This window comes from Oncorhynchus nerka, linkage group LG4, assembly GCF_034236695.1.
Source record: "Oncorhynchus nerka isolate Pitt River linkage group LG4, Oner_Uvic_2.0, whole genome shotgun sequence".
In the NCBI taxonomy this organism is placed as follows: Eukaryota; Metazoa; Chordata; class Actinopteri; order Salmoniformes; family Salmonidae; genus Oncorhynchus; species Oncorhynchus nerka.
The window spans coordinates 100,801,204-100,810,384 of record NC_088399.1 but is presented as its reverse complement, the minus strand read 5'-3'; positions in this window follow the sequence as shown (position 1 = coordinate 100,810,384).

The following is a 9,181-nucleotide window of genomic DNA, read 5'->3' as shown; positions in this document are numbered from 1 at the left end:
GGTTTATCTATAGGGGTAATAGGTACAGAACCTCTGATCTATAGGGTTTATCTATAGGGGGTAATAGGTACATAACCTCTGATCTATAGGGTTTATCTATAGGGGGTATTAGGTACATAACCTCTGATCTATAGGGTTTATCTATAGGGGGTAATAGGTACAGAACCTCTGATCTATAGGGGTTTATCTATAGGGGGTAATAGGTATATTCCCTGTTTGACCGCAGTGTTTTATGGGTGTAATGAATCATAGTGTGGGTCTCTATAGGTATACGGTCAGTAGTAGTGTCCTATATATTAGATAGGGTGTCATTTGGGATGGAGCCTGTGCCTCTCATATTGTATCATTTGTCTCCAGAGTGATGATCGTCGACTGACCGTCTTATGAAACTTAATGAGACAGTTTTATAATTCCCTCCTTGGCCACCTGGGGGCACTCTGACCACTTTCAAGAGGATTTCTTCCTGTAACTTCTAGTTGTTTGGTCTTCTGAGGAATTTAGACCTACCTCTTCTCTCTCTCTCTCCTTCTCTCTCTATCTCTGTCTCTCTCTATCTCTGTCTCTCTCTCTCTCTCTCTCTCTCTCTCTCTCTCTCCTTCTCTCTCTATCTCTGTCTCTCTCTCTCTCTCTCTCTCTCTCTCTCTCCTTCTCTCTCTATCTCTGTCTCTCTCCCTCTCTGTCTCTCTCTATCTCTGTCTCTCTCTATCTCTGTCTCTCTCTCTCTCTCTCTCTCTCTCTCTCTCTCTCTCTCCTTCTCTCTCTATCTCTGTCTCTCTCTCTCTCTGTATAGTCCTAACCCTGTATAGTCCTAACCCTGTATGGTCCTAACCCTGTATGGTACTAACCCTGTATGGTCCTAACCCTGTATGGTCCTAACCCTGTATGGTCCTAACCCTGTATGGTCCTAACCCTGTATAGTCCTAACCCTGTATAGTCCTAACCCTGTATGGTACTAACCCTGTATGGTCCTAACCCTGTATGGTCCTAACCCTGTATAATCCTAACCCTGTATGGTCCTAACCCTGTATGGTACTAACCCTGTATGGTCAGCATGGTCAACCGCTCTGCCTCTCTCTTCAGTACCAGAGGAAACCTGACCAGGTGTCTCTCCTGGACATTTAGGACCACTCTCTCTCTTCAGTACCAGAGGAAACCTGACCAGGTGTCTCTCCTGGACATTTAGGACCACTCTCTCTCTTCAGTACCAGAGGAAACCTGACCAGGTGTCTCTCCTGGACATTTAGGACCTCTCTCTCTTCAGTACCAGAGGAAACCTGACCAGGTGTCTCTCCTGGACATTTAGGACCTCTCTCTCTTCATTACCAGAGGAAACCTGACCAGGTGTCTCTCCTGGACATTTAGAAGGAAGCCAAACGCCAAGCACTCAGCAATTACAACTCTAATTTGATTGGATTAGCAATTAGTACACAGTTTGAGTGAGAAGCAGACAAACACTTATAGCTGTATAGACTGACAGGTGAAGACAGACACCGACAGCTGTAGGGACAGACAGGTGCAGACAGACACCTACAGCTGTAGGGGCAGACAGGTGCAGACAGACACCTACAGCTGTAGGGACAGACAGGTGCAGACAGACACCTACAGCTGTAGGGACAGACAGGTGCAGACAGACACCTACAGCTGTAGGGACAGACAGGTGCAGACAGACACCTACAGCTGTAGGGACAGACAGGTACAGACAGACACCTACAGCTGTAGGGACAGACAGGTGCAGACAGACACCTACAGCTGTAGGGACAGACAGGTGCAGACAGACAGGTGTAGACAGACACCTACAGCTGTAGGGGCAGACAGGTGCAGACAGACACCTACAGCTGTAGGGACAGACAGGTGCAGACAGACACCTACAGCTGTAGGGACAGACAGGTGCAGACAGACAGGTGCAGACAGACACTCACTGCTGTAGGGGCAGACAGGTGCAGACAGACACCTACAGCTGTAGGGACAGACAGGTGCAGACAGACAGGTGCAGACAGACATTCACTGCTGTAGGGACAGACAGGTGCAGACAGACAGGTGCAGACAGACATTCACTGCTGTAGGGACAGACAGGTGCAGACAGACAGGTGCAGACAGACACTCACTAATGTAGGGACAGACAGGTACACAGTTTCCCTGTTCCTTTCTTTAAAATATATATATTTTCTTCTCATATGAACAAGTGAAGTGTTTGATTCGTCTCTCCAAAAATCTAACTGCCCTATTTCCATTATACTCAGCAAACAAAGCCTCCGCTATTCATGAGAAAATGCGTTTATTTCAAACGGCAGGTTATGGATCCTGGTCAAAAGTAGTCAACTATGTAGGGAATGGGAATGTGCCATCTGGGAAGAACAGCTGGGAAATCACAGGGAAGAGGTACTTAACCTGTTGAACCTATCAAATCAAATCAAATGTATTTATATAGCCCTTCGTACATCAGCTGATATCTCAAAGTGCTGTACAGAAACCCAGCCTAAAACCCCAAACAGCAAGCAATGCAGGTGTAAAAGCACGTGGGGGCGCTGTGTCATTATTGGATAAAAAGACGTGCCCGTTTTAAGCGCAATATTTTGTCACGAACAGATGCTCGACTATGCATGGAATTGACAGCCTTGGAAAGACAAAACTCTGACGTCTCCAAAACGGCAAAGATATTATCTGTGAGTGCCCCAGAACTAATGCTACAGGCGAAACCAAGATGAAGTTTCATACAGGAAATGCCCCAGATTCTGAAGGCGTTGTGTTCCAATGTCTCCTTATATGGCTGTCAATGCGCCAGGAATGAGCCCGCGCTTTCTGTCTATTCCCCGAGGTGTCTGCAGCATTGTGACGTGTTTGTAGGCATATAATTGGAAGATTGACCATAAGAGACTACATTTACCTGGTGTCCCGCCAGGTGTCCTGTGTGCGTAATCTGTAAATCCATGCGCGTTCCATTTCTTCAGAAGAGAAAGTTAACTGCCACGATGGATTTTATCGTGATAGATATGTGAAAAGCACCTTGAGGATTGATTCTAAACATCGGTTTGCCATGTTTCTGTCGATATTATGGAGTTAATTTGGAAAAAAGTTTGCGTTTTAATGACTTATTATTATTATTTTTTCCTTAACCAAACGTTATGAACAAAACGGAGCGATTAGTCGACACAAATAATATTTTTTGTAAAAACGGAACATTTGCTATCTGAGAGTCTCCTCATTGAAAACATCTGAAGTTTTTCAAAGGTAAATTATTTTATTTTAATGCTTTTATGGTTTTTGTGGAAAATTTTGCCTGCTGAATGCTAACGCTAAATGGTACGTTAGCCATGAATACTGTTACACAAATGCTTGTTTTGCAATGGTTGAGAAGCATATTTTGAAAATCTGAGACGACAGTGTTGTTAATTAACAAAAGGCTAAGCTTGAGAGCAAATAGATTAATTTCATTTAATTTGCGATTTTCATGAATAGTTAACGTTGTGTTATGCTAATGAGCTTGCGGATAGATTTACACAATCCTGGATACAGGTTTTTTTTCGTAGCTAAACGTGACGCAGAAAACGGAGCGATTTGTCCTAAACAAATTATCTTTCAGGAAAACTGAACATTTGCTATCTGAGAGTCTCCTCATTGAAAACATCTGAAGTTCTTCAAAGGTAAATGATTTTATTTGAATGCTTTTATGGTTTTTTGTGTAAATGTTGCCTGCTGAATGCTAACGCTAAATGCTACGCTAAATGCTATGTTGGCTATCAATACTGTTACACAAATGCTTGTTTTGCAATGGTTGAGAAGCATATTTTGAAAATCTGAGATGACAGTGTTGTTAACAAAAGGCTAAGCTTGAGAGCAAATAGATTTAATTTCATTTCATTTGCGTTTTTCATGAATAATTAACGTTGCGTTATGGTAATGAGCTTGAGGCTGTAGTCACGATACCGGATCCGGGATGGCTCGACGCAAGAAGTTAAAGGACAATATCAGGTTTGACATTTGGATGTGAGAGTCCAAGCAGACGCTCATGAAGCACAGAAGGATTCTATCTGTGGGGTTCTGTATTCTCAGGGACATTCTATCTGTGGGTTCTGTATTCTCAGGGAGATTCTATCTGTGGGTTCTGTATTCTCAGGGAGATTCTATCTGTGGGTTTCTGTATTCTCAGGGAGATTCTATCTGTGGGTTCTGTATTCCCAGGGAGATTCTATCTGTGTACACCTGTGGGTTTTGTATTCTCAGGGAGATTCTATCTGTGGGTTTCTGTATTCTCAGGGAGATTCTATCTGTGTACACCTGTGGGTTCTGTATTCTCAGGGAGATTCTATCTGTGGGTTTCTGTATTCTCAGGGAGATTCTATCTGTGGGTTCTGTATTCTCAGGGAGATTCTATCTGTGGGTTTCTGTATTCTCAGGGAGATTCTATCTGTGGGTTTCTGTATTCTCAGGGAGATTCTATCTGTGGGTTTCTGTATTCTCAGGGAGATTCTATCTGTGGGTTTCTGTATTCTCAGGGAGATTCTATCTGTGGGTTTCTGTATTCTCAGGGAGATTCTATTTGTGGGTTTCTGTATTCTCAGGGAGATTCTATCTGTGGGTTTCTGTATTCTCAGGGAGATTCTATCTGTGGGTTCTGTATTCTCAGGGAGATTCTATCTGTGGGTTTCTGTATTCTCAGGGAGATTCTATCTGTGGGTTCTGTATTCTCAGGGAGATTCTATCTGTGGGTTTCTGTATTCTCAGGGAGATTCTATCTGTGGGTTTCTGTATTCTCAGGGAGATTCTATCTGTGGGTTCTGTATTCTCAGGGAGATTCTATCTGTGGGTTTCTGTATTCTCAGGGAGATTCTATCTGTGGGTTTCTGTATTCTCAGGGAGATTCTATCTGTGGGTTTCTGTATTCTCAGGGAGATTCTATCTGTGGGTTTCTGTATTCTCAGGGAGATTCTATCTGTGTACATCTGTGGATTCTGTATTCTCAGGGAGATTCTATCTGTGTACATCTGTGGATTCTGTATTCTCAGGGAGATTCTATCTGTGGATTCTGTATTCTCAGGAGATTCTATCTGTGGATTCTGTATTCTCAGGGAGATTCTATCTGTGGATTCTGTATTCTCAGGGAGATTCTATCTGTGTACACCTGTGGATTCTGTATTCTCAGGGAGATTCTATCTGTGTACACCTGTGGATTCTGTATTCTCAGGGAGATTCTATCTGTGTACATCTGTGGATTCTGTATTCTCAGGGAGATTCTATCTGTGTACATCTGTGGATTCTGTATTCTCAGGGAGATTCTATCTGTGGATTCTGTATTCTCAGGGAGATTCTATCTGTGGATTCTGTATTCTCAGGGAGATTCTATCTGTGGATTCTGTATTCTCAGGGAGATTCTATCTGTGTACACCTGTGGATTCTGTATTCTCAGGGAGATTCTATCTGTGTACACCTGTGGATTCTGTATTCTCAGGGAGATTCTATCTGTGTACATCTGTGGATTCTGTATTCTCAGGGAGATTCTATCTGTGTACACCTGTGGATTCTGTATTCTCAGGGAGATTCTATCTGTGTACATCTGTGGATTCTGTATTCTCAGGGAGATTCTATCTGTGGATTCTGTATTCTCAGGGAGATTCTATCTGTGGGTTCTGTATTCTCAGGGAGATTCTATCTGTGGGTTCTGTATTCTCAGGGAGATTCTATCTGTGGGTTCTGTATTCTCAGGGAGATTCTATCTGTGTACACCTGTGGGTTCTGTATTCTCAGGGAGATTCTATCTGTGGATTCTGTATTCTCAGGAGATTCTATCTGTGGATTCTGTATTCTCAGGGAGATTCTATCTGTGGATTCTGTATTCTCAGGGAGATTCTATCTGTGGGTTTCTGTATTCTCAGGGAGATTCTATCTGTGGGTTTCTGTATTCTCAGGGAGATTCTATCTGTGTACATCTGTGGATTCTGTATTCTCAGGGAGATTCTATCTGTGTACATCTGTGGATTCTGTATTCTCAGGGAGATTCTATCTGTGGATTCTGTATTCTCAGGGAGATTCTATCTGTGGATTCTGTATTCTCAGGGAGATTCTATCTGTGGATTCTGTATTCTCAGGGAGATTCTATCTGTGTACACCTGTGGATTCTGTATTCTCAGGGAGATTCTATCTGTGTACACCTGTGGATTCTGTATTCTCAGGGAGATTCTATCTGTGTACATCTGTGGATTCTGTATTCTCAGGGAGATTCTATCTGTGTACATCTGTGGATTCTGTATTCTCAGGGAGATTCTATCTGTGGATTCTGTATTCTCAGGGAGATTCTATCTGTGGATTCTGTATTCTCAGGGAGATTCTATCTGTGGATTCTGTATTCTCAGGGAGATTCTATCTGTGTACACCTGTGGATTCTGTATTCTCAGGAGATTCTATCTGTGTACACCTGTGGATTCTGTATTCTCAGGAGATTCTATCTGTGTACACCTGTGGATTCTGTATTCTCAGGGAGATTCTATCTGTGTACACCTGTGGATTCTGTATTCTCAGGGAGATTCTATCTGTGTACACCTGTGGATTCTGTATTCTCAGGGAGATTCTATCTGTGTACACCTGTGGATTCTGTATTCTCAGGGAGATTCTATCTGTGTACATCTGTGGATTCTGTATTCTCAGGGAGATTCTATCTGTGGATTCTGTATTCTCAGGGAGATTCTATCTGTGGATTCTGTATTATCAGGGAGATTCTATCTGTGTATTCTGTATTCTCAGGGAGATTCTATCTGTGTACACCTGTGGATTCTGTATTCTCAGGGAGATTCTATCTGTGTACACCTGTGGATTCTGTATTCTCAGGGAGATTCTATCTGTGTACATCTGTGGATTCTGTATTCTCAGGGAGATTCTATCTGTGTACATCTGTGGATTCTGTATTCTCAGGGAGATTCTATCTGTGGATTCTGTATTCTCAGGGAGATTCTATCTGTGGATTCTGTATTCTCAGGGAGATTCTATCTATGGATTCTGTATTCTCAGGGAGATTCTATCTGTGTACACCTGTGGATTCTGTATTCTCAGGGAGATTCTATCTGTGTACACCTGTGGATTCTGTATTCTCATGGAGATTCTATCTGTGTACATCTGTGGATTCTGTATTCTCAGGGAGATTCTATCTGTGTACACCTGTGGATTCTGTATTCTCAGGGAGATTCTATCTGTGTACATCTGTGGATTCTGTATTCTCAGGGAGATTCTATCTGTGGATTCTGTATTCTCAGGGAGATTCTATCTGTGGGTTCTGTATTCTCAGGGAGATTCTATCTGTGGGTTCTGTATTCTCAGGGAGATTCTATCTGTGGGTTCTGTATTCTCAGGGAGATTCTATCTGTGTACACCTGTGGGTTCTGTATTCTCAGGGAGATTCTATCTGTGGATTCTGTATTCTCAGGGAGATTCTATCTGTGGATTCTGTATTCTCAGGGAGATTCTATCTGTGGATTCTGTATTCTCAGGGAGATTCTATCTGTGGATTCTGTATTCTCAGGGAGATTCTATCTGTGGGTTCTGTATTCTCAGGGAGATTCTATCTGTGGATTCTGTATTCTCAGGGAGATTCTATCTGTGGATTCTGTATTCTCAGGGAGATTCTATCTGTGGATTCTGTATTCTCAGGGAGATTCTATCTGTGGGTTCTGTATTCTCAGGGAGATTCTATCTGTGGGTTCTGTATTCTCAGGGAGATTCTATCTGTGGGTTCTGTATTCTCAGGGAGATTCTATCTGTGGGTTCTGTATTCTCAGGGAGATTCTATCTGTGGGTTCTGTATTCTTTGATGACATTGAGTTCAACAATTCTAGACCTTTCTTTTTGGCATGTAGATTTAAATAGTCTTCTTTAAAAATATATAGATTTAAGAAGTCTTCCATTGTTTCTTTCCATTGCTCCCTCTATCTTCGGAGTTCTGTTCATACTTCTCTCTCTTTCATTCTCTTTCCATCCCATTATCTGTTCCTCTACCCTCGTCCACTCTCAGACACACACAAAGCTTTGCACAGTTCTTTACAATGTCTTTGATCAATAATTTATAAAGACAATCTTCTCACTGTTGAAAGAGAATGAGGAGAGAAAGACAGGGGACCTATAGACAGGGGACCTATAGACAGGGGACCTATAGACAGAGGACCTATAGACAGAGGACCTATAGACAGGGGACCTATAGACAGAGGACCTATAGACAGAGGACCTATAGACAGATGACCTATAGACAGGGGACCTAAAGACAGGGGACCTATAGACAGAGGACCTATAGACAGGGGACCTATAGACAGAGGACATATAGACAGGGGACCTATAGACAGGGGACCTATAGACAGAGGACCTATAGACAGGGGACCTATAGACAGGGGACCTATAGACAGGGGACCTATAGACAGAGGACCTATAGACAGGGGACCTATAGACAGGGGACCTATAGACAGAGGACCTATAGACAGAGGACCTATAGACAGAGGACCTATAGACAGGGGACCTATAGACAGGGGACCTATAGACAGGGGACCTATAGACAGGGGACCTATAGACAGGGGACCTATAGACAGGGGACCTATAGACAGAGGACCTATAGACAGATGACCTATAGACAGGGGACCTAAAGACAGGGGACCTATAGACAGAGGACCTATAGACAGGGGACCTATAGACAGAGGACATATAGACAGGGGACCTATAGACAGGGGACCTATAGACAGAGGACCTATAGACAGGGGACCTATAGACAGGGGACCTATAGACAGGGGACCTATAGACAGAGGACCTATAGACAGGGGACCTATAGACAGAGGACCTATAGACAGGGGACCTATAGACAGAGGACCTATAGACAGGGGACCTATAGACAGAGGACCCATAGACAGGGGACCTAAAAACAGGGGACCTATAGACAGGGGACCTATAGACAGAGGACCTATAGACAGAGGACCTATAGACAGGGGACCTATAGACAGAGGACCTATAGACAGAGGACCTATAGACAGGGGACCTAAAAACAGGGGACCTATAGACAGGGGACCTAAAGACAGTGGACCTATAGACAGGGGACCTATAGACAGATGACCTATAGACAGGGGACCTATTGACAGATGACCTATAGACAGGGGACCTATAGACAGGGGACCTATAGACAGGGGACCTAAAGACAGTGGACCTATGGACAGAGGAC